Source organism: Schistocerca americana, chromosome 4, assembly GCF_021461395.2.
Source record: "Schistocerca americana isolate TAMUIC-IGC-003095 chromosome 4, iqSchAmer2.1, whole genome shotgun sequence".
NCBI classification, from domain to species: Eukaryota; Metazoa; Arthropoda; class Insecta; order Orthoptera; family Acrididae; genus Schistocerca; species Schistocerca americana.
Window position 1 is genome coordinate 477,617,154 of NC_060122.1, and position 26,061 is coordinate 477,643,214.

Sequence of the window (26,061 nt, forward strand, 5' to 3'; positions counted from 1 at the left end):
GTGTTTATTTGTGAAACTGCGTTCAGCAACTGCTGATTTCTCTAGTTCTCGGATTTTAATGTGTCTCGGGTGTTCTCCAAAGTGGTACGTAACGGTAAGGAAAGACTGGCTGATTTAATTGCTTTCGCACTCACAAGGAATCTAATAAATTTCAGGAAACTTGCGACCGACACTAACCTTAACAATGTGCAGCACCTGTTTTATCTTTTTGTGTGGTTGGAAAATAGGAGTTATGTCTCATCTTTTCAGATCTATTTCCCTAGATGTAGCACTACAGAACTAAGCTGAACTACGTTCGAACAGGCCATGAAGGCCCAATGGCACCGACCGGCCGCCGTGTCATCCTCAGCCCACAGGCGTCACTGGATGAGGATATGGAGGGGCTTGCGATCAGCACACCGCGCTCTCCCGGCCGTACGTCAGTTTACGAGACCGGAGCCGCTACTTCTCGATCAAATAGCACGTCAGTTTTCCTCACAAGGGCTGAATGCATCCCACTTGCCAACAGCGCTTGGCAGACCTGATGGTTACCCATCCAAGTGCTAGCCGAGCCCAACAGCGCTTAACTTCTGTGTTACCACTGCTGCAGCACTACAGAAAGAAACGATAATAGGTAGATCGTCACCTGGCTATCCAACGTCTTCTCCCTTTCGTTTCAGAGAGACAGCTGACTTCATATCTCGAACCCCATTGCCATTCTTTCTGAAAACGTAAGGTGTGCTTCGTAAGTTCAAAATACTGAAGAAAATAGGAGATAGCTACAGGGAAGGCGGATGCTATACAGTTTGGGGAAGAACCAATAGGGAACAATAGGAATCGAAGACTAAGAACGAAGCGCTCGGATTAAAAAGGATGTAAGACAGCGATGTAACTTTTCGCCCATACTGTTCAATCTATGCATCAAAGAAGCAGTCACGGAAATGAAAGAAAAGTTCAAGAGTGCATTTAAAAATCCGGGTTGAAGGACATGAATGATTTTGTTCGTTGGTGACTTTGCTATCTTCAGTGAAAGTGAAGAAGAAATGTAAGATTTGTTGAATGGAATGAACTGAAGAATGAATACTGAATGTGGGCTGGGAGTAAACAGAAGAAGAGTGGAAGCAGTGAGGAGTATCAGAAACGTGACTTGCAATTAGCATAACATCAAAATTGGGAACTATGGAGTAGACGAAGTTAAGGAGTTCTGCTGCCTTGACAGCATGTGGCAGTTAAAGCGAGGAGGACATTAAAAGCAGATTAGCACAGGTAAAGAGAATATTTCTGGTCCAAAGAAGGGTACTAGTATCAAATATGAGGATGAAATTGGAGAGCAACATGTGAGCATACAAGCTCTGGCGGGAGATTAGAGCGGCAGTTCCCGCCGCAGAGCACGCGGCTGGCGATTGCTACGGGGCCGTGGCGAGCGGCTAGCGATTAACGCGGCCTTGGAAAAACCCGAGTGCAAGCTTGTCAGGGGCGCGTATGGCCTTGTTTGCGTGCTTGGAGAAATTTGTATGCCAGAGAAAATTTGATAAAAACAGAATCAAGAGTGACACGGAAGTGCGAGTTGGCACTCATGCACAGAAAAATATGTAAAACTAAATTATCTAGACGCACCACAAAAATATATAATGGTTTAAAAGTTATTGTAGTCTTAAAAATTCAAAAGCCAATATCTCGGCAATACTTTAGCCGATTAATATGGACAAATTGTTTATGGATGCGGCTAGTAGAGCTGCGTCAAGCAATCATAGCCGATTTAACTGCATGTGTACCAATTTTTAAATGAGGAATGGGAATATGGGATTCCACTGAGAGAAAGTGTGCTTTTGGTAACAAATAAATTCAAAGAGACGAAACTGACGGCAGCACTCTAAAGTTTAAAGAGGTAGATGAGTAATTCAGTATGTATTTTTATTTGTTTATTTATTTTTAGTATCGAAATTCCAGGAAAAGCAATATCACGCCACAAGAACATTATTTGTGAATAAAAGGTGGCAGATACAGAAAATGGACCTTAAATTGTTGTTCCCGGAAATTTTCCATATTTTTCAATGTATCATATGTGTTTTTTTATTTAGTTTTAGAATATTTGTAATTCTTTTTGTCAAACACTGTTTTGAGTTAGGCAGTCGTTTCGAGGCTGCATAGGGTGGCCATCTTTGATGACAGGGCAGTTAGTTTTGAGCGACACTAAGAGCCACATCTGGGGTTAGTAGTGGGCCAGTTAGCCACGTTCGGGCACAAGTATGTATGTAGCGACGTTCGAGAACGATCAAGGTGAGCGCAATATAATGGTTTAGGACAGCAGACAGCAGTGCATTTTGTGAATTGTGAACAGACTGTCGAGCGCCGTGATCGCGACATATAAATTTTATTGTGAACTGTTGTAGCATCATTTATTAATGGCCGCCCTTACGTACAAGCACCTCATACTGCATTTTAAGTGTTTACTCAATATATTGAAGACTATTCGCGGAAAAATAGGAATAAACTACTTGTTCAAATTATAAATCCACGTGAGTGACTCAATATTTTTTTTTTTTTTTTTAATTTCACCGCAATACCTGCCTGTATTTTTTAAATATATTTTTATTTCAGCTTTAAAACTGAGTTTACGACAGGTGTGAGTTGGCACCCTATGACTAAAAACGCAGCCAAACACTGAGACCAGCCACATCTCTGGGCCGCTTAATTAAGCTGAGGAAAAACAGATAAAAAGAGAACAGAAGCGTTTGAGATGTGATGCTACAGAAGAATGTTCTGAAACGGATGGACGGGCAAGGAAAAGGAGGTTCTCCGCAGAATCGGCGAAGAAGAAACATATGAAAATACTGACAATAAGAAGGCACATGATATAGGAAATGTGGTCAGACATCTGAAAATAACATTTACGATACTGGAGGCAGCCGTAGAGGACAAAAACTGTATGGGATGACAGACATTGGAATACATCCAATAAATAAATAAGGAGAGAGGTTGAAGAGATTGGCATGAAAGAGGAATTTGTGACCGGCCGTATCAAACCAGTCGGAACACTGTTGACTCCAATAAAGAAAAACAATAAAAATTATTTCAGATTATTACCCCGAAATCACATTGGTCCTTGTCACAAACGATTGCATATCAGCAGTTGAAAACAATCTCACCGGCTAATCTTCTGTTCCTTGTGCGGTGCATACGTCAGCCTTTGTCACCTAAATCATGGGATTCTGCTGCCTGGATAAATGACTTAATCAATGAAGAACACAGAGGCAAAACTCCAGAATACCAATAGACAGTGAAATCAAATCAAATAGAACAAAATAAATATACATGTAAAACAGAGAGAATCAACATTAACAACGATAGCGCGTCGAGTCCGTAGAGAGAACGATAATCGGAAAGTGGGGAGGGGGTGAAATTACTTTTAGTGCATTAATTGACTGATTAATTTCATCGACTTGATTTATAGGCCTTTGATTATTGTCACTGAACTCGTTATTACCCACGTTCTGTGAAACCACAATTGGAAACGTGATTTCAATTTAATTAAAATCTCTTGCTTTGTGAGGGGACTGCAGTGAACCGCTGCTTCCACGTGCTGGTTCTCCACATGCCGCATACGTCCCAGAGAAGCCTCCGGGTTATTTAACGCAGCTCTCTTGTGGACAGGGTGGTGTTAAATCTGTGCCCTGAGATACAGATCAATGTGTGTCGATTTACGGTTTACAGACTGACGAATAGTCCATTTGATTTTGGCTAAGCTGCCCATCCGATTCTGGTTCAACTGGAACATCTAAAAATGGCAGACTTCCTTCTCTCTCTAACTCGACAGTGAACTGAATACTAGGATTCCTGTTATTTATTTGACCAATGAACTGCTCAAGAACTTCAGCACTATGTGGTCAATCATAAATTTGTCTTCAGCATATGGGCCTAATGAGGATGGGTGAAATACAGACAAATTTAATGCACATTCCTCAAAATGCTTTAACAGTTGTTAGTAAGATGTTTGCAACTACTAACTCCTGCTCTCATCAGTCTTGTTAATTATTTGGCTAGCCTGTAAGCGGGAGAACGCTTCGTTTCTGGATATTTGGTAAGCTTTACACCCTGGAATGTCTAGAGGTGTTTGACGACAGCGTTAGGTAGACCAGAATTTTTGATCTCATATGACAAGAATGTGTCTTTGTATAGTATGTATCAGCGCACAATGCCGCAGCCAATTAATTTTTAGGCCTTCCAGAGTGGTGGGTGTAGCCTGTGTTGCTTTAACGTTGACAGCTAGCACTAACATCGTTGAAAGTGACCTTGTACATATGTAAAATACCTCTAGAGCCACGAAAACCAAGTCGAATTTGAATTCAGTTACCTAGCAAAATGGGACAGAGACTGAGACGCTGACGTCACTTTAGGAAACATCCGTGTTCAAGCCTCTGTCCAACGATGCAGGTTTTCCGTAGTTTTCCTAAGTCACTTCATCCGAATACTGAGATCCTTCCTTTGAACGAAGACTTGATCGCGTCCACTTTCAGTATTTCTTGACTGAAATCGTATCTCTTCTCTAATTATTTTGTCTGCAACATAACATTAAGCCAGAAACTTCCTTCATTCCTTCTTTACACACCCATTTCTGTGTGTTGACTGATATTGAGAGAAAATACACCTTTTAAGATACTGACATTGTCTCCGATGATATCACAAACGTACGAAGACTTTGGCGCACAAAGTGTACGTTCCTTTACTCTAATACGATACCAGACATGTCCGCAGGAAAGGGCATGATGTCAGCCCGTGTAAGGATTGTTGTTGAAAGAACCAAAAACATCTTACCATTAAAGTTCATCGATGGTACCTTCCATCGACCAAGATTTTAATGACGATAGTACTTAGAGTCGTACAATCAAACATATCTCGTACGCCCTTTGCAGTATCTTTGAAATCTAGGTTGAAGCTGTACTAGTTTGAATAAACAATTTGTCGATTCCCAGTCCAAGTAATATGTTCATATAGCTGCAGACATTAGCCGACAGGGTTGTCTCAGTTTCCTGATCACTGTACTTACAAGCAGAGTTCTCCTGTATGGCTCAGGCCGTCTCTGGTACTGCGTTTTGCAGATGATAACAATAAAAACCATTTTTCTTGGTGAATCTCATCATCCATAAATATCTGGTGTCATATTCATACAAGATGATGGGCAGCCAAATACTGGTGAGGCATTTATAAGCCAACCGCATCATGCTTGACGTATCCTCAGGATTGACGTTCCACCTGGACATGTGGATCACCGTATGAATGTGGGGAGTGTACTTCTGTTACACATTAGAGAACTAAATCAGTCAGTAATAGAGACTATTATCACCACAGTATTTTATAAGCAGTGGAACATTTAAGGAATGCACAGCTCTGACAATTCTATACTTTTAGAGCAAATACCTGTGATTGGACAGCGTGCTAGGTCATGAGTTACATATTCCAGTCCATTTTGGAAATGATGTTGCTAACTGGCTTAGCAACAGAACCTTCCTTGGTGGCGAAATGGCGTAGTTCAAATAAAATAAGTAATTTAAAAGGTTGAGCCTGGTGGCATAGTGAAAGATGACTGTCCTGTTTGCTATGAAAATTCTGAGTATATAATGTGTCACAAACATTAGTTAATTTGCAAATCTGATAAATGTTCTCGAGCCTTGTAATATCGCTTTAACGTTGCCTATATAATTATACACTTTGGAACTATATTCGTAATCAGAGATGCTCAGTGTGTGTTGCACAGTCTGCGAATGTACTTTGTTTCAAAAGGATGGAAACTGGCCTAACGTGCGGTGGAGGCAGCATTATTTAAGAAAAGGATATTACAATAATTTTTTTTGAGAAATACTGAAGAGATTGAGTAAATATTAATAGAAGAATTACAAACTCAAATGTTAAGGTAATCCAGTTTTTTCATATTTATAACTGTATAGTTTATTATTGTTAGGACATTGCGTACGGCTGAAATTTGCTGTAGATATTTTATAATTCGACGTATGGTTTTGTCTTATAGTTGAAACAAGTGTCAAGGAAGGTAACTGTGCACAGTAGAGTGATTAGGAAACATTTTAAAAACTTTTCTATGTGTGGGAAGTTTATGGAAAGGTGTATTGTTGTCATGGCTTAAAGAAGTATAGTTTAACTTGGAGTCTTTATTCTCATTTACCAGTCTTTAAGATTAGTTCCCCATTTTCGTTTACTTTCACGATTGTTTGCATACTCGCATAGCACACTGCAAGTAGTGTACTGAGAAGCTTGTATTTCACATCGCAAGTACGGCAAACGAAGTTTGATTTTTGACAGTCACATCAATATTCTTTATGGAGAAAGGTTGCAGAGCAGGCAATCGTTTCGTGCGCACAGGTAGCCAACAAATTTAGTTATCATCAAAGTTCATATCCACTGTGAGGTACAGTGATTATCAGAATGTATTTGCGAGAATATCATATCAGTTCGGAGGATTAATACCAGTAGAAAATCTCAGTAAATTGCTATCTGGTGAATTTTCAAGCAGTTTTATCACAAAGTCTGATGAGAATAATTATATCAACAGTTCTGATAGAGTGATTGTTAGTGAGGCTAAAGATAAAAATCAGCTATTTCAGTCTTAGTCACTTTTGTTTTTCAGTCAGATGGAATATGTAATTACCGGCTGGTCTGGATTTCACATCATGTAGCGGGAGCTCCATATATTTCCATTCAAAATTAAATTTTCACATAGTTCGGTTGCTCTGCACTGAGATTTACATGTTTCAACTCCAAAATAAGTTTTATACATTTATTAGATACAAACAAGAGTTTTAAGTCTTAACAAGATACTTTCAATACAAAACGTGATTAGGGCTTTAATGTAAATACATTTAATAGAATCGAAAATGCGAATATGGACAGCCATCACCTGTAGAATAGAATGACGACAATGTACATCTCCATCTAAATCTACGTGACTACTCTGCTATTCACAATAAAGTGCCTGGCAGAAAGTTCAATGAACCACTTTCAAGCTGTCTCCCTTCCATTCCACGGCGTGCGGGAAAAACGGGCATTTAAATTTTTCTGTGCGAGCCCTGATTTCTCTTATTTTATTCTGAGATCATTTATCCCTATGTAGGTGGGTGCCAACGAAAAACGCCTTTTTTTTAATGATTGCCACTCCAATTCAAATATCATGTCTGTGGCACTATCTGCATATTTCGCGATAATATGGTTCAAATGGCTCTGAGCACTATGGGACTTAACAGCTATGGTCATCAGTCCCCTAGAACTTAGAACTACTTAAAACTAACTAACCTAAGGACATCACACAACACCCAGTCATCACGAGGTAGAGAAATCGCGATAATACAAAACGAGCTGGCTTCCTTTACACTTTTTCGATGTCATCCGTTAGTCTCACCTGATGCGGATCCCATACCTAACAGCAATATTCCAGAAGAGGGCCGACAAGCGTGGTGTAAGCAGTCTCTTTAGTATACCTGTTGCACCTTTTAAGTGTTCTGCCAGTGAATCGCAGTCTTTGGTTTGCTCTACCCACCACAGTATCTGTCTGATCGTTCCAGTTTAGGTTATTTGTAACTGCAATCCTAAGTATTTAGTTGAATTTACAGCCTTCAGATTTGTGTGACTTATCACGTAATCGAAATTCAGTGGATTTCTTTTAGTACTCATGTGAATAACTTCACACTTTTCTTTATTCAGGGTCACCTGCCACTTTTTGTACCATGCGGATATGTTATATAAATCATTCTGCAATTCGTTTTGGTCATCTGATGACTTCACAAGACGATAAATGACAGCATCATTCGCAAACAGTTTAAGAAGGCTATTGAGATTGTCTCCTACGTCGTTAATATACATCAGGAACTATAGAGGGCCTATAACACATTTTTTTCTGTTTTACTTGATGACTTTCCGTCTATTAATACGAACTGCGACCTTTCTGACACGAAATCATGAATCCAGTCGCACACAGAAGACGCTTGTGAGGAACAGTGTCGAAAGCCTTCTGGGAATCTAAAAATATGGAATCAATTGGACATCCCCTGTCGATAACAGTCATTACTTTGTGAGTATAAAGAGCTAGTTGTGTTTCGCAAGAACGATTTTTTCTGAATCCGTGCTGACTATGTGTAAAGAAATCGTTTTCGTCGAGGTACTTCGTAATGTTCCAATACAGTATATGTTCCCAAACCCTACTGTAATTCGACGTCAGTGACATGGGCCTGTAATTCAGCGCATTACTCCTACTTCCCTTTTTGGGTATTGGTGTGACTTGAGCAATTTTCCAGTCTTCAGGTACGAGCCTGTGTATGAGCGAGTGGTTGTATATAATTGCTAAATATGGAGCTATTGTATCAGAATACCCTGAGAGAAACCTGACTGGTATACAATCTGGGCCGGAGGCTTTGCCTTTATTAAGTGATTTAAGCTGTTTTGTTACACCGAGGATAACTACTTCTATGTTTCTTATCTTAGCAGTTGTTCTTGATTGTAATTCAGGAATATTTACTTCGTTTTCTTCGATGAAGTACTTTCGGAAAACCGTGTTTAATAACTCTGCGTTAGTGGCGCTGTCATCAGTGACTTCACCGTTGCCATCGCGCAGTGAAGGTATTGATTGCGTCTTAGCACTGGTGTGCTTTATATATGACCAGAATCTCTATGGGCTTTCTGCCAGATTTCGAGACACAATTTCGTCGTGGAAATTTTTAAAGCGTCTGACGTTGAAGTACGCGCTATGTTTCGAACTTCTTAAAACTTTGCCAGGCTTGGGGGTTTGTGTTATTTTAAATTTGGCACGCCTTCCACACACAGCCCCCGCTACCCGTGTAGCCGCGTTCTGTGGACTCCTGACCTATTAAGCGGAACCCGGAGACCCAGCACCCTATGGCGAAGTTAAGGACTCTCCAGCCTACACGGTCACACAACCGCCTGAGCCTCCACTCGGCTCTGCACCAAAGGCCCACAGTCGGTTCTAAAAAATGGTTCAAATGTCTCTGAGCTCTATGGGACTTAATATCTGAAGTTATCGGTCCCCTAGAACTTAGAACTACTTAAACCTAACTAACCTAAGGACATCACACGCCTCCGTGCCCGAGGCAGGATTCGAACCTGCGACCGTAGTGGTTGCGCGGTTCCAGACTGAAGCGCCTATGACCGCTCGGCCACACAGGCTGGCACAGTGGGTTCTATCGACGATGTTGCAGATGGTGAGCTCCGCCTTAATTTCGGAATCAAGACTGGCAGTCTTTACCATTTTCACTAACCGCCCAAAACCAGAGGGAATCTCCTCTGATCCTTAGCGACACACATCATTGGTACCGACACGAGTCACCACCTGCAGTTGGTTACTCCCTGTATTCTCCCTGGCATACGGAAGCAGTCTTCCCACATCCAGAATGACTACCCATGGTATGCACACAGTGAAAACTGGCTTCCTGCTCCTCCTTGGCAGCCAGTTCCTAAGGCACCCAATTACACACCTAACGTTGGTTCTCGCAACTACCAGCAAACCCATCCTCTGTGAACGCACAGATCTTGTGGGCGAGAAGCTTCCTCTGGAACAGAGTGGACGACTGCATCCAGCTCCGAGACATCGCCAGCCTTAGATAACGCCAGAAACCTGTTCATAAAACATAACGGAGAGGCACTACGATCGGCCACTTGGAAAGATATTGCAGCCTCCCAGATTTTGCAATGATGTCCCACTCGACCACAGGTGAGGGTGCAGGCAGTACCTAGGGCGGCCACAGCAGTAGGCCGATTGGGGGACATGTGAGACGTGCTCGACATCCCCTGCATCCCCACGTCCAGCCCCTCACAGTGATACCTCTTGGCAGCAGCTTCAAGGTATGTGACAGAAGCCAACGCAGCCTGAAGCTGTGATCAAAGGCTCGCCAGCTCAGCTGTACACACCAATCGCAGTTCCTATCCATTACGGCAATCGATAATGTTTAAAGCTCGCTAAAATATGTAACAAACGAATGGTATACTCAGCAGCAGGAATTCGAAGTGCTCTCTCAAAGGCAGTCTAACCGACACTGAGATACACTAACCAAAACGAATATAATCCCATACGATAGGAGGGTCGATAACAACAGCCACACTGTTATTAAACTAAAAGTAATAGGTTATGTCTAGTAAGCACTCGAACATGCAAGAAATTACAAATGAAATGGGCGTATGGCATCGTTGGCTGGGAGGCCCTAATTGGCGAAGTTTGGCCCCCAAGTGCAAGTCCTATTTCAGTCGATGCGACATTGGGCGACTTGCGTGCCGGTGATGAGGATCAAATGATGATGATGACAACACACCACACCCAGTCCCTGAGCGGAGAAAATCTCCAACCCGGTTGGGAATCGAACCAGGGTCCGTTTGCATGGGAGGCGAGCACGTTACCACCTAGCTAAGCAGGCGGACATTACAAATACAGTCTAGTAGCCACACAGATATCTGTAAATAAGTCGCTCCTGTTCGAAGCTCCTAAAAATATATAACAAACGAATGGTGTACTCGCCTTTGTACATTTGTGCCAGACTGGTAGTCGAACCAGGATTTCCCGCTTACTGCGGGCAGTCGTCTTACGATTTGGCTATCCGCGCACGAATCACGGCCAGACGCCAACTTCCACATAGCGTCAATCATGCGTTTACAACCTCTACTAGTACAGCCATTATATACATTTCCACACAGGTGAGACATTTTGGCCGGCCGAAGTGGCCATGCGGTTAAAGGCGCTGCAGTCTGGAACCGCAAGACCGCTACGGTCGCAGGTTCGAATCCTGCCTCGGGCATGGATGTTTGTGATGTCCTTAGGTTAGTTAGGTTTAACTAGTTCTAAGTTCTAGGGGACTAATGACCTCAGCAGTTGAGTCCCATAGTGCTCAGAGCCATTTGAACCATTTTTTTGAGACATTTTGCTCGAAAGTCGCGTGCCCAGTGTCGTTGTGTAAATACGACATTGCAGTGCTTCTGTTGTTTTGAATTACGCCCCATATTGACGACACATGGAAGTTTGGATCTGGCCCTGAGTTGTGCACCGATAGACAAATGGTGAGGCGACCGCTCGCTAAAAGCGGGAAATACGGGTTCGAGTCCGGGTCCAGTATCGTCATTCCATTCTACAGCTGATAGTTGTCCATATTCTCAAATATCGTATTATTATAAATAGGTCATTCCTTGTACGCATAATCCGCGCTAAGCACCTGTTTGTGTTGTAAGTTTTAAGTCAAAAGTACCACAATAATTACACCTCCTCTGATTTACCTACAAAGCCAAAAACCGTGATGTATTGACACATTTTTTCCCCCTCCACCCAAGGTTCAACTGAATCCCACTCCTGGCTCATAAATAAATGTTTGTATTGCAAGTGGTCACAGCTCCCTGAACCTATCTTTACGAGACTGAAGAAAAATGATACAAAATTTAAAAAAAGACTTTTACTTATAAGAACACACAAGCTCTGGTATAAATTTGTGATTGTCTCTGATAATTCTGTGGGAGGAGTTTTTACTATGTTTTTAGTGTTCCGAGCACTAGGCAGTGACTACAGTACGTATCTTTGGAGATGCCATTCTGTAGTAAAAGCGTGCAAGGAACAGTTTTATCACAATAATGAAAGGAGAATAACAGAAATTAATTTGCTCATGTCCATATATTTACACAATAAGTTACACGAACAGCACTGGTAGTGCTCTCGCCAACCAGCGATGGTAATAACTTAACAAGCTACACATGAATCCGCTGGCCAAATGTCAATGGACGATATAAAAATTCAGTGTCTTGCAGAGACTTAGCGCTAAAGGACATTAAGAAAATGGTATCAATTTTAAGTTTCCTACCGAGCGAAGAAATTAAGCCTGTAGGGTTGTGTACAACGCAAAACAATCTTGCAATTCACTTGGTCACCTACCACACAATCAAGAGAATATCACTAAGCATCTTGGCGTTAATCCTGATGACTATCCTCTTAAAATATACTCCACAAAGGTAGATTTATTATCATTTCATTTGAAAGAGGCTAGTTAGACCTAAGTACATACAAATGACCAAATATAGAACAGATACCTGCGACCACGAAGTCTTCTCACGCACATCAGTTCACGGAGAAGTCCTAGCCCATATAAAATAACGATCGGCACGAGAGAGTATAAAGAGTGCCCCAGGAGGAATGGGCGTTATGCAGTATGACAGTAATGATTGTTCTAAGCTAAAAGTCTAATAAACATGGACTCTAACTAAGAGCGATGAGTACTTCATCTTCGATAGTGTGATACATATCTCTTCTAACGCAAGCTCTTTGCTTTCCATAATTTGAGAGGAGTTAGGTACGGACCAAAACAAAAAAAGAAAAATTGTTGAGTAACATGCACTCTAAAATACATATCTTAAGAGCTATGAGCACCTGTGCAGTATGAGAGATGTTTCACTGTAGCAAAGAAGTGCTCATACCTCTTAAGGTATGCATTTCAGAGCCCACTTTTACTGAATTTATTTGCTTCAACGGTATTTCCTGTCATATCCATGATTACCGACCATTCCTCCTGGGATATACTGTATAAACACAACTTGCTAAAGGCCGCAAGAGTAAAGTAGCAAAATACGCAGATAGGCATTTCGCACAGAAAAAACATGGCTACATGTCATCGAAGGAAAATCGCACGTTATATCGTGAAAGTCTGGGTCTTGTCACTCATCATGTTTTTCCTTCGTGCTACAAGCGGCTTCTAAGTGTTTGGGGAAGGAACTCCCGAAGATATTACTGACACCTACCCACGAGTAGACTCAACGATTTATGTGCTCCGTGCACTAGGCAATGACTACAGTACATATCTTTGGAGACGCCATTCTGTAGTAAAAGCGTGCAAGGAACAGTTTTATCACAATAATGAAAGGAGACTAACAGCCCGCAAACGACTCTAAAATAAGGAGGACAACTTGTTGCCGTCAATATTGGCTTGTTGATACCATAGACTGACACTGCTGGTATGGTTTTTCTTAATATTAAGGAAGGATAATTTTAGACTGAAGTTACTTCGACAGCAAGACCATTAGACACTGAGCATAATTTTGTTCATAAATAAGAGAGTGTGGACGGGTTTGAAAACCGCTCCCTTCAAATCCGACTCCAGTGGGCTAACTGCTGCCTCATCTCGTTTGGTATCCTGTTCTGGATTTCCCACTATTTCCCTTTGGCGTTATCTCTGAAATGTGAAATGGACAAGCTCGTCTGAGACCTCACCTTCGTTGCGAGATTTCCAAGAAAACGCTGCGTTTCTTAAAGTGCAAAATAAAATGATGGTGCTGGAAGATTTTTGCACATAACTAAAAGTTAAACTACAAGAACACTTCCATTTCGGCACTTTTAGGACACCGTTTTTCGTAAATAAGAGGCTCACTGGGTTGTCAGTTTTATGGTAGTGAAATGTGAGACTAATTAAAAGTTTTGTGCTATAAAAGGTAGGCCCAAAACTACTGTGCAACCATTTTGACTTGGTAACGATTCGTCCGTCCTTTTTCAGGTAAAACGCGTTTTAGGAAAAGTAATAAGGTCGAACCGAACAATTAACTATAAATTTTCTGGAAACTTCTGGAAAACGAAGGAAATGAACTGATCTTCAACCTATCTGATAGGAACGTGGGATAAAAGTAATACCGTTGAAAAGAGTGTTCAAATGGCTTCAGAAAGACCTTTTTTTATAATTGACGCTGTTTCATCAGATCATCCTAAAAATCTTTCTAGAACAGACCAAGAGACAAACTATTTATGAAAGATAAAGTTAATTAATGGGATAAGAGATGTGCTTTTTAATTTTTCAGTGAGGGAACAGCTTTTCCTTATACTTTTAACTTTGAATAAACTTCATTTGCAGTTTTTGTATTTATAAGTAAATGTTGTAAAATGTCATAATTTTCATTTTGGGATTACGGTAGTGGGTGCTCAGTATATTTTTCACCTTGTTTTAAGCACAATCGCGCCCCTCTTCGTGCATTGTCAGTACGCGTATATACCCCTGCATTTGCACCAACGCGATGTCTGTGTCTCATATCACTTTGCCGGGAGAGTGGCCGAGCGGTTCTAGGCGCTACAGTCTGGAACTGCGCGACCGCTGCGGTCGCAGGTTCGAATCCTGCCTCGGGCATGGATGTGTGTGATGTCCTTAGGTTAGTTAGGTTTAAATAGTTCTAAGTTCTAGGGGACTGATGACCTCAGACGGTAAGTCCCATAGTGCTCAGAGCCAGTTGCATCATTTTTCATATCACTTTGCGCTGTAGGCACTGTTGATACCCAACATGTTTGATATGTACCCAGAGGACATAATGAATGGGAATCGCATCTAGCGACGTGGTGCTCAAGTCACTTGTCTTGCTCTAACAGTTCATGGAACTGGAAAATATTTTCTTCAAAACGCATTTTATCACTTTCTAAATTAAGGTGAATATCAATCTTGCTGCAACCACATTAATAACCGTATTTCTGGAATACTGTTGTTAATTATCTAGCAACACTGTTACAGAAATTCACTGTACCTGTCACGATCAAAATTATAACATCCGCTAGCTATGAACAACGAGTCTACACCATCTATATATGATCCAAAGGTACTAATTGCTTTGCTAAGTTAACCAGTGAGGTTTTTATTTTGATGATTAGTGAACATCCCGGATATTTATCGCACTACTAGTTTTTAAACTGTGTTCATCAGGCTGTATGACAGTCGTGCAGTCCAGGTTGTAATTTAGAAAGCAGTGGAAGTTTGCGATCCTTATCTGAGAATCTTCTCTTAATGCTTGATGAAGAGACCTGTGATACACGAAGTACCGCGTAGAACTCTCCAGCCGGCTCTTTTGTTCACTCCGTAATCCCGTGTTATTCTACGCGTAGAAACATGTGGGTCACGATTTATTGGTGCCAAGATTATCCGCACTTTTATCATCTCCATCTACTCTCGTGACTTGTCTCTCATAGCTGTGGGTAGTCTGCATGTCATCTCTACCGTAAATCCGTCCCTCCAATCGTATAAAAACATGTTTTGACCAGCGTGTGCTATCTAGATATCTGCAGTAAACCCGCTTTCGATGTAGATAATTCTGGCAACTTTCTCCACGTTTCTTGAGGTTTTCAAACAGATCTTCCTTAAATATGACATAACTCAACGAACAGTATAAACAAACCGAAGGCGAGCACAGGAACCCTTTATAATATACCATCTAAAGCGCCTCTTGTTAGTTGCAGGAAATGATGCTAGAAAAGAGAAAGTGCAAGTTACCCTGTCTAGTGTCAGAATTTCTCGCCCATTTTAGTTGTGCGCTGTCGCGTGAGGTTGCGTCGCATGCTGTTACGTGACATGTTGCCAGGAAGAATTTCACGATGGTATCAGAGTAACGGCGCTGAATAAAAAATAATATTAACAAAAAAAACTCTCCACAAATATTCTCCGGTGTTTACAGCTTGTCAACTGTAATATTCTTTTCTATGCTCTGATTGGAAATTATGAACTTCAGTTAGTATTTTGCAATATCCTGAAGCTCACCTGAGCTATAAAAGAGCAGTACTTTGGAGGAGCTGTCATTTGTACTCAGGTGATTCATTTGAAAAGGTTTCTGGCGTCATTATGGCCGCAAAATAAGAACTAACAGACTTTGAACGTGGAATGGTAGCTGCGGCTAGACGAATGGAACATTCCGTTTCCCAAAGCTTTGAGAAAATTCCGAGAGCCAAAGTGTCAAGAGATTACAGTGTCAAGAGATTAGTAAATTTCAGGCGCTACATCTCACCACCGACAACGCAATGGCCTACGGACTTGTCTTAACGACCGAGAGCAGTGGCGTTTGCGTAGAATTGTCAGTCACAACAGACAAGCAACATTACGACGAATTTATCCCTTTGGACAGAGCGGCAAAATTTGGCGTTAATGGGTTATGGCACCATACGACCGACGCGAGTGCCTTTGCTAACAGCACGACATCGCCAGCAGCAATTCTCTGGGCTTGTGACTGGACCCTAGACTACTTAAAATCGTGGCCTGATCAAATTAGTCCCAATTTCACTTGGTAAGAGGTGATGGTACCATTCCAGTGTGGCATAGACCCAACTATACCATGGATCAAAGTTTTCAGCAAGGCGCTGTGGAAGATGGTGTTGTCTGCATAATGATGTGGGCTGTGTTTACATGGAAAGGACTTGTTCCTCTGGTCAACCTGAACAAATAATTGACTGGAAATGATTACGTTCGGCGATTCGGGGACCATTTGAAGCCATTCATGGACTTCATGTTTGATAAGAACAATGCCATGTCATCGGGACACGATTGTTCGCCATTGGTTTGAAGACCATACTGGACAATTTGAGCGAATGATTTGGTCATCCAGATCGCCTACCATGAATCCCATCGAACATTTCTGGGACATAACTGTTAGGTCACAAAATCTTACACTGGGAACACTTTAGCAAACTTGGAACGGTAAAGACAACACCGCTAGTATTTCCGCAGGGTACTTCTAACAACTTGTTGAGTTCAAGCGGCGTCGAATTGCCACACTAATCGGGAAAAAGGAGGTCCACCAATATATTACTACGTGTCTCACGACTTTTTTCGCCTCAGTGTATAGGAAGTCTATGGTTAACCATTCTCTTGTCCTCATTGGCTGCCCTAAAGCGAAAATGATCGGACGCGCCGTTTCCGAAAAAAAAATGTTGTTATGGTAGTCTGAAGTACATTGCAAATGCACTGCCCTTCTGTTCATTCAATATTTTCGGCTGCACATAATCCTCTTTGATATCAGCATTTATTTGTAAACTAGAAATTTAACTGCAATATGCCATTAATAGAAATTTCTAAGCATACCGGAATTTAACGATTTAAACTAACAGATATCCAGTGAAGTGCAGACTGCGTTTCTATTTTTAATGGTTTGCCTGGACTGCTATTCAAAAAGCCTAGTCATATAATTTGATTGGGCTTTTACTCTTGAAGTCAAATCGTCTCTTTCAATTTTTTTGAAATAGCGTCTCCTGTATGTAGATTCATTAACATAAAAACATTAATAATTCTAAGTGACAACCACACGCACGTGTCGTTGTGGTATTGGCTACAGCAAATATTTTTGGTTGTTCAGATCTATTTAGAATATAGATAACTCTCATGGGGCACCTTCGTGAGTGAATACCCCAGACGATTTTTCTATGATTATGAAGTAGCAGTGACTATCTTTAGACGAGACTTTTAGCGTATTTTGACTCATGTTATTGCTTGATACTTGGTAGGTATAGCAGTTGCAAGCAGATGGTTCGTGAATAAAAAATGTATAACATACTATTGACATGGGTAAGACCCAACGGCCTGCAGTATTGTCGGTAAGGGCCATGTTGTAGTTTTAGTCTGACAGCCCTGGCACATGGACGCCTTTTATAAGTAAACATGAAGGGAAAAGTAGTTAATCAGTAGTGAAAATACCAGTGACTCGGTAATACTGGACATTCAACTAAATTTTAAGTCAATAAACGACGAAAGCCTACCGTACAGTCAAGAGAATGCACAAAATATACACGAGCCAGTCACATTCCTTTGTTCGACATCAGTGTGCAACAACCACTAACAAGTGACAGGTAGCAGCAATAGGAGGGAGGGTCTATAAAGTATGTCGGGTGAACGCGGAAAAGAGTGCAGCCGTTGTGGTGATGCGATTTATCTGACGTTCAAAAGGGCATGATCATTGGCTTTCGGAACAAGGGTGGAAGCATTTCCGAAATGGCTAAGTTAGCAAACAGCGTGCCGCTGTGCTTAAAGCAGACTGGGAACGCAAACTGATGCTGTCCAAACCTTGTTCCGAGACTACTGCGGCGCTCCACAGAGCGTTGATGACAGGGGTGAAAGACTGCTGTGGAGATGTGTACGGGCGAACAGACGTGCAACTGATTGTCTAGATGTGCCAAGGTGGTACCAACAATGTCCCCTGAACTACCGCTCAGCGATGTTTGCTGTGTGGTCCTATGCGGCAGACGCATGGTTCATGCACCCATGCTGACCGTTGTTCATCGACGACGAAGGCTCGAATTTGGGTGTCAGTACCAGTGTGTGGTGAGAGGTAGCCTTCCCATATGGAAAGCGTTTTATGATCCTTGGGAAAGACGACTAGTGGCGTGGACGACATGAAACGTCTGAATGTGTGTGGCAAAGTCCTATGGGAAAACTTCCGAGGTCATCGGTCCTTAGGCTTAGACACTAGTTAATATAACTTTAACCAACTTGCGCTAAGGACAATACACACACCCATGCCCAATGGAGGACTCGAGCCTCCGACGGGGGGAGCAGCGCGAACCGTGACAAGGCGCCTCTGAGACCACTTGGCTACCCCGGGTGGCGAAATGTCAAAAAGCAAATAACATGCATTGTCGGGAGATTCCACGCAAGGGAACGTAGTGCTATGGTATGGGGAATGTTTACGTGGCTTTACACTGGTGACCTCCTCATTCTGGAACTCTCAATGGGTCAACGGGAGTATGCACGTATCCTGGGGACTACATCCACCCTTAAATGCAGTTTGTTTTTCCTCGGCAAGGTGATATCTACGAGTAGACAACTTGCAGTGAACGTGTGTTGTTCGAAGAACACCAGGACGAGTTTACCACCCTGGCCATCAAACTGCCCGAATTTAAACCCAATCAGGAATGTGTGGGTCTGTCTCAGTCTAGCTGTATCCGCCATGGATTATCAGCCAAGAAACCCAACGTAGGTGGCCACAGCACTGAAGTCAACAGAGCAGTATATCCCTAAAGGTACCTTTAAGAGCCTCACTCTGTTCCTGCACATCTCGTAGTGGTCTGTGCAGCTAAAGGTGGTTGTTCGTTTCTTTGACATGAGGCCACATTAATGTGTCTGGATAATGTGTCAAGACGAGCAAAGCAAAACAAGGAGAAGTCTAATGCACCGAGCAAGTGGTACACAATAGAGTGCTGCAACGCTGCATGTTTGACCGGTCACGGCTTGCCTGTTGACGGGGGGACCGAGCCGCTCTTTTCCGGCCCCATACGACTCGGATCGGTCACGTACTCGCCCCATGTCTGATGTCCGGATTCCGGACACGCGGATAACCGAGCATGACCGGTCACCGCTGACGTCTCACCTCGCCCCGCCCCGGCTCGCTGCACCGTACTGTACAAATACAACGCCTCTCTCTCTCTCTCTCTCTGTCTCTCTCTCTCACTCTCTCTCTCTCTCTCTCTCTTTCTGTCTCTCTCTCTCTCTCTCTTTCTTTTAATACAAAAGTAACGTTTCCAAGAACGGGTACGTTACACAGCTAAATTCATAGAGCATTTTCTTTTATAATATTTACTCCCGTCTTCCTAACGTCCGGGAATTTTGTTGTAAATAAAACATTGATCACAAGAGACCAATCTGTGTTAATGTAACGAGATGTAAACGTCAAATAGTGCACCTGATTATGCGAATCAGTCCACATATCAACTATCGCAGCACATGTTTTATTAATAACTTCCGCAATAACAGAAGGCATTATACTGTTTCGTATTGCATCAGCTTGTTCTTTGACATGTCTGCTTATAGTAGAGGGATGTGGCATGACATCTGCCACGTTAACTTTTCCATAATGCGCACCTAGATGTATTAATTCTTGGCCTAGTTCTCTGAAACCTTCACCGCAAACAGCATTAAAAGGTCTCATTTCTTTAGCACACATTGCAACACACTTTGCTGTAATACTATTTTTTATTATTCCTGAAGGGGCTGTATCTTTGTGAGGTTTCTTGCAACTGTGTTTCTTTAAAAGAGTGGTTCCCGATTAGAAACACAATAATGTGCAGCTGTTTATGCACGATACGTATCCAGTAGACGCACTGTTTTCGTCTACAACCACCAAAAATATGCTCCATACTTGGCTTCTTAGACCTTCCCGTCTCATCAATGTGTAAACATTGATTTCAATCTTACGTCTTACTGCACTGGTTTCCTTGCACTGCATGATTGCAGAGAGAGAGAGAGACACCAGAAATGAGAAGCCCGTACTGGCTGCAGTCTCACACGGATAATGACACGTTTAATGTGTTTGAAGTTACGTGCTACGTATTCGGTCACGGCTTCTATGCTCGGTCACTAGAACTAGTGCGGGCAGCCTATCCAGTTAGGGTGTGCTCGCCCCATCTCGTATTTTGTGCTCGCTTACTCGGTCATGCAGGACTCTAGTACACAAAGTGGACCTTAGTTTCAAAAAGAAATCACAAACTTTTTTTGTTTTCGAAGAGAGATTAGTGAAACACACACATAAATAACTTTTGTCATAGAAGTCTTTGTTTTGACGTGTAACTAATACGTAGATTGGAACTTAAATAGTGGCAACGCTGCTGTGGAGACACCATGCAATGGAATCTTCTATTGTCGCTGATAGCACACGTTGTTGACATACCTACCTTACCTCTGAGCGAATGTGCTCGCCCGTCCCACGACACCGACGTGCACACAATCCAGGGAAACAGTCACTTGTGAGCGAGCGGTCTAACGTAACGGTGTCACTTACGTTTTCGAAACACGAACAACGGAGTTGGATCAAAATTTATTGTGCCAGAGGTCGTACAGTACGACAGTGTCATCTAGCTCTTCAAGAGGCGTGCGGCGAATCGACATAGCCGTACAGAACAGTGGTACGTTGGGTAAAAGCCTTCAATGAAGGTCGGAAAACTGTGGCGGACGTGCATCGGGCAGGTCGTCCTAGCGTCTCTGAAGAAGATGTGCATTCTGTTGCCGCGTTAGTGGGCAGTGATCGACGCCATACGATTCGTGGACTCGCCCACGAAACAGGATTCACGCATACGACTGTGCTTCTCATGCTGAAGGAACTCCTGGGCATGCGAAAAATTGCATCGCGATGGGTTCCGCATGACTTGACGGAAATGCAGAAATGGATGCGTTACGACGCTGCTCAGACGCACTTGGAGCGCTATGAGTGCGAAGGAGAGGCTTTCTTACGCCGTGTAGTAACACTGGATGAGACATGTGCCACATCGTACGAGCCAAAACTGAAACGGCAATCCAACGAATGGCGTCATTATGGATCGCCGCGAAAGTTGAAAGTGCGTCAGAGCCCCTGTATGGTGCAAGTTATGGACATTCTCGTGTACGACTGTGACGGTGTAATCGTAACGCATTACGTTCCTCCACGGCAGGCCATCAATGCACAGTATTACTGTCCGATTTTGGAGCATCACCTGCGACCAGCTTTGCGAAAGAAGCGATGACACTTTCTGCGCAACCCACCCACCCATCATTTTGCACAGCAATGCTCGAGCGCATACAGCGCAAGTTGTGGCTGCTCTGTTCGCTCTGTGGGACTTGGAAGTCCTGTACCATCCACCATACTCCCCGGACTTAACTCCTTGCGACTCTGATTGATTCCGAAGATGATGGAACCCCTTCATGGCATTCGATTCAGAACCGTTCCAGAGATTCGACAGGCAATAGACCGCTCCATTCGCATCATCAACAGAACAGGCTCTGCTAACGGCATACCACGCCTTCCACATCGCTGGCAACGGGTTGTACACAACGCTGGTGACTACTTTGAATGACAGTAACAGGTGCAAACTTGTAATTTTTTTATCGGTTGTGAATAAATAGTTGCCACTATTTAACTTCCAACCTTCGTATAATAAAATTAATACAGTGCTGTGTGTAGACAAGTCCAAGAAATAGTAGGTTGATTTAACTCCGGGTACCATGCATTTATAAAAGACAGTAAATTTCCTGTTTAAAATGAATTGTTGTACCACTGTCTTTGAGTTGGAAGAAACGACTCTCTAAAAGAAAGATTAGTGGAATAGATTCTTAGAAAGGGGAGATCACAGACAACCTGAATGATAATAAATCTTCTGCACTGACTGCCGTTAGTTGGATTAAAATATCATCTTACTTTGTATTCTTCAGTACTTTTCAGGTGTATACTACAACCACTCAAATGGACATATTTAGCTATTTAACTCAGTAGACTATCGTGTCATTTTCAGGATTCCGTACCCTCAGTCGGTAAAAGCGGAACCCTAGCAGGATCAATTCGTAGTCTATCTGTCTGTCTGTCTGTCTGTCTGTCTCTCGATTGCCCAAAAATCTTTTTTTCACAACCAGGTAGACGTATAAAGTTGAAATTTACCTCACATGTTATTTTTTGACACACGCGAACACACTCACCAGACCTACAGTGGGCTTCATGAAATTAGCCAAGAAGCAAGTTTTCATTTTACAATCAAAGGAAACAATCTGAGAAGTATTCATTTGTAATGATATTACACAATTTTTTTGTCATTTGCTGTCAGACTGTCTTTATATCGGTCGGTATGTTAAAAGCCTTTTTCTAAAAGGACTGGGTACACGTACCAAGTTGAAATTTGTCGCATACTACGGTCTATCGACCGTTGGCAATATAATAAACGCTAGCTTCTAATCCAATGCAATCAAAAGTTACGGTCATTTAGGTCATATTTTGAAGCTCGCTGACTCACTCATGAAAACCTATAGGGTAGTTTCCGTTGGTGTATAGTCGTGAAATTTACCACGAAGCGGGTCTTCACTGAACAGGTGAAGGGAAAAAAACCGGAACCTATTAATTTGTAATTATGTCACACAAAAAATATATTTCTTTCGTCATTTGATATCCGACTTCAAACTTGAAATTAAAATCTCGAAAGTCTTGAAATCGCTGGGACCTATCCATGTATTACCAGTATCACTATCGATAACAGGAAAAAATCATCGAAATGTTCGATTGCCGGAATGCATGAATTGTCTGTATAAATAAATTTGTACAGAATCCTCTGTATGGGAGTCCTAATCGCATATGGCAAATTTTTTCCTGTACCTCACGGTTCACACTTGCAAAATGTCTTTTTTTCCTCTTCAATATGCATGTTGTTCTTGCAAGATATTTTTCTATTTCCCTCAAACAATACTTTCTTCTGTGCAGTTCTCGTCTTACTGCTGACATATTTGGAAGATTTTACTTGTTTCTTTTTTCCGTAATTATAGCGTTTATTGTTTCTGCTTACTTGGAGGGTACTGTCATTTGTAAATTGTTTTTTATTAATTTGCCCCTTTCATTACCTCTTGGTACTGAGCCCCTATCTTCTAAGGCGTTGTTTAGTTATATAGTTATATTTTACGTTTGAAAGTATCTCATCTTTATGTCATCCACAACCCTATGGATTTAAATCTTTTCCCATTTATTTCTATATCGTTACTGTATTCGATTCATTCACTTTCGGAATGTTCTATGTAGGTATTGGCAATCAGTGCTCTGTCATCGGTCAACCTAATCATCTGCATTCTTCCTTAATTTATTTTGAGACCCGTGAGAATTTTTTGGAACCATTTATTACACGTTCCGTGTATATGTTTTATACTGATAGGGACGGAGAATATGCTTGTCTGAAGCTTCAAAAAATTTAACTTCTTTCCCTGTATCGTTACTGTCGCTGTTTCTTCTTTGTACTGGTATTTAATAGCTCTTCTGTATTCATTGCATAAGTTCATATTTTTAAAAGTTCCACTAGCTTGTTTCAGTTGTGAAATCTGTAACGTTGTCAAAACTCAGTTCAGTCATTCAAATGATAGTAAATTTATTTTTATAACAACAATAACCGACGTTATAATTCTTGAACCGTAAATTTACTTTCAAAATCTTTTCATAAATAATTTACTTTATTTACTAGCGATTCATCAAGAACATTAACACATTTAATCACACTAGGTGAGCATGGAAGTAGTTGCCAGGAAGTAACTGATGGAAAATGAAATTACTTTTAACAAATGTGAATTTTATTCCTAAAAGCCATTTCAAAAACAGATTTAAAATTATAAGCAGAAAGGCACCGTCGAAATATCAAGTTACAATTTTGTTTAGAGGCAGGAAGAACAATATTAACAGTACGAGCCTTCGGGCTGAGAAACTTGCCTGCTCCCTTTCAACACGTCCGTAGTCATGACCGCTCACAACAACTTCTGAAAGAGTACACTGGTGCAAATCTGCAACACACCAGATTACTTTAAACAAAAAATTTTTAACAACTCACACAAACACGTAAACTATGGACTCTGTAAGAGGGATGGAAATGGTACAGCACTCAAATTATTTGCCACCGAAAGTGCAATTTCTTTTTTAAAGGACTCTTACGGTGGAAGGGTGGCAACCTTATAACCTAAAATGACTATTTAAATAAAACCCATAAAATGCGGACTTACATAAAATGCACAACGTGCTCTACATTACACATATGCCACCTCGCAAGATGATAGGCAAGATAAAAATATATTTCAAGAATTCGGCCTTTAAGCAATAAATTCGTTAACACCGAATCCGATAAACATGACAGAGGCAGCTATTAACGTATGGGAGATTGACAGGGGGAGGGGGGGGTTTACTAAACAACCCGAACCGCAGACTGCTCTAAAACTCCCCAATTCCACAAGGGGAAAACGGACCACCCAATTCACAAATAACTACCTTCCCATGGCTGGGCGAACGAAGAAGAATGGTGGGACTACCCCAATACAAAGCGGCTGGTGACCTCACCAAGAAAACAGGTAGAATTTAACAAGTAAATGAAACAACATATCTCCAATCACTTAACTTCTAAGAAACTGCGATTTTTGGCGAAGACCTGGCGCAGCACCCCCAACGCTCTTCCGAACCGTCCGCTGCCAGCCGCTTCAATGGACGCAGAAAGGCGCACCGATCTCCCGTCTAACGTCGTCGCAGCTCGCCCCGGCCAGCCCAATGTCGTGGTTTCCCTCCTGTTGCTCTCGTGTGAACCGCGAAGCCACTACCCCTTTCTATACGGCGCTGCCCACTGCGATTCACGTGAGGACCTCACATACGTCGACGCTCAAGGTCGACAAGTCATCTCGTGTCTCAGTGTGCGACCGACCAACCGACCGATCCAACCGCCAATGATCGTTGCCCGAGCAACTCGAGCAGACTGGCGGCCTAACGCGCCGACTGAGATGCAGGAACTCAAACCCGACCAGGCGACCACTAGTTGAGTTCTGTTACTGGCAGAGTGGTAAGACTTTCTGTAGTGACTTGGCAAGACAGCCAAGCCACTCGGAGGTAGCCGAAAGGCACGCGTTTAAGCTCACGCAGACTGGCGTGAGGTCTGGAACAGGACAATGTCTTGAGAATTGCAAATAAAGTACGAAGATCTTGGAATACTTAACTTTAATCCATAATTGGAGAACATCGCTCTTCATGATACATAAAACAATCTCAATATAAACTGGTAATGGCGCCTTGCTAGGTCGTAGCAAATGACGTAGCTGAAGTCTATGCCATCATCTCGGCAAATGAGAGCGTATTTGTCAGTGTAGCATCGCTAGCAAAGTCGGCTGCACAACTGGGGAGAGTGCTAGGATGTCTCTCTACACCTGCCGTGTGGCGGCGCTCGGTCTGCAATCACTGACAGTGGCGACACGCGGGTCCGACGTATACTAATGGACCGCGGGCGATTTAAAGGCTACCACCTAGCAAGTGTGGTGTCTGGCGGTGACACCACACTTTCATTTTCTGGCTTTAAAGTTTGATCCAAACGACATACTAGCACTCCGACGAGACAGACAGACACTAACTGCCGCACAAATGCGAACGAGAGACAGACCAGCAACTGGTGACGCGAGACTGACGTAGCCTCACTCCGACTGACCCCTGCCGAGCTGATAGCGCCCCTTAAATGCACGTGAACGGGCAACCTTTCCGCTTTCCCGCCAGAGGGAGACACCAAAGCTGCGATTACCACAGCGGCGCCACCGCCAGAAACGGAGGCCTACTGCTTCACACAACGCGCTGTGGCGCGCTCTTCAAAACAGCAAATTTTTTCCACGGCTCAATCCTGTCTGTGCAAACGTAATTTAGATAGCACTTACCCAGATGTGTTTCTTCTTCATTTCAAGAAACAGAAATGTCTCATGTTCCGATCTCAATCTAGATGTTTCTTCCGTGGTCTCTGGGATCTCATTTCCTCCGTGGCTTCTTGGGCAATAATATTCTTTGTGTTAGTCCTCCTTCTCCCATTTT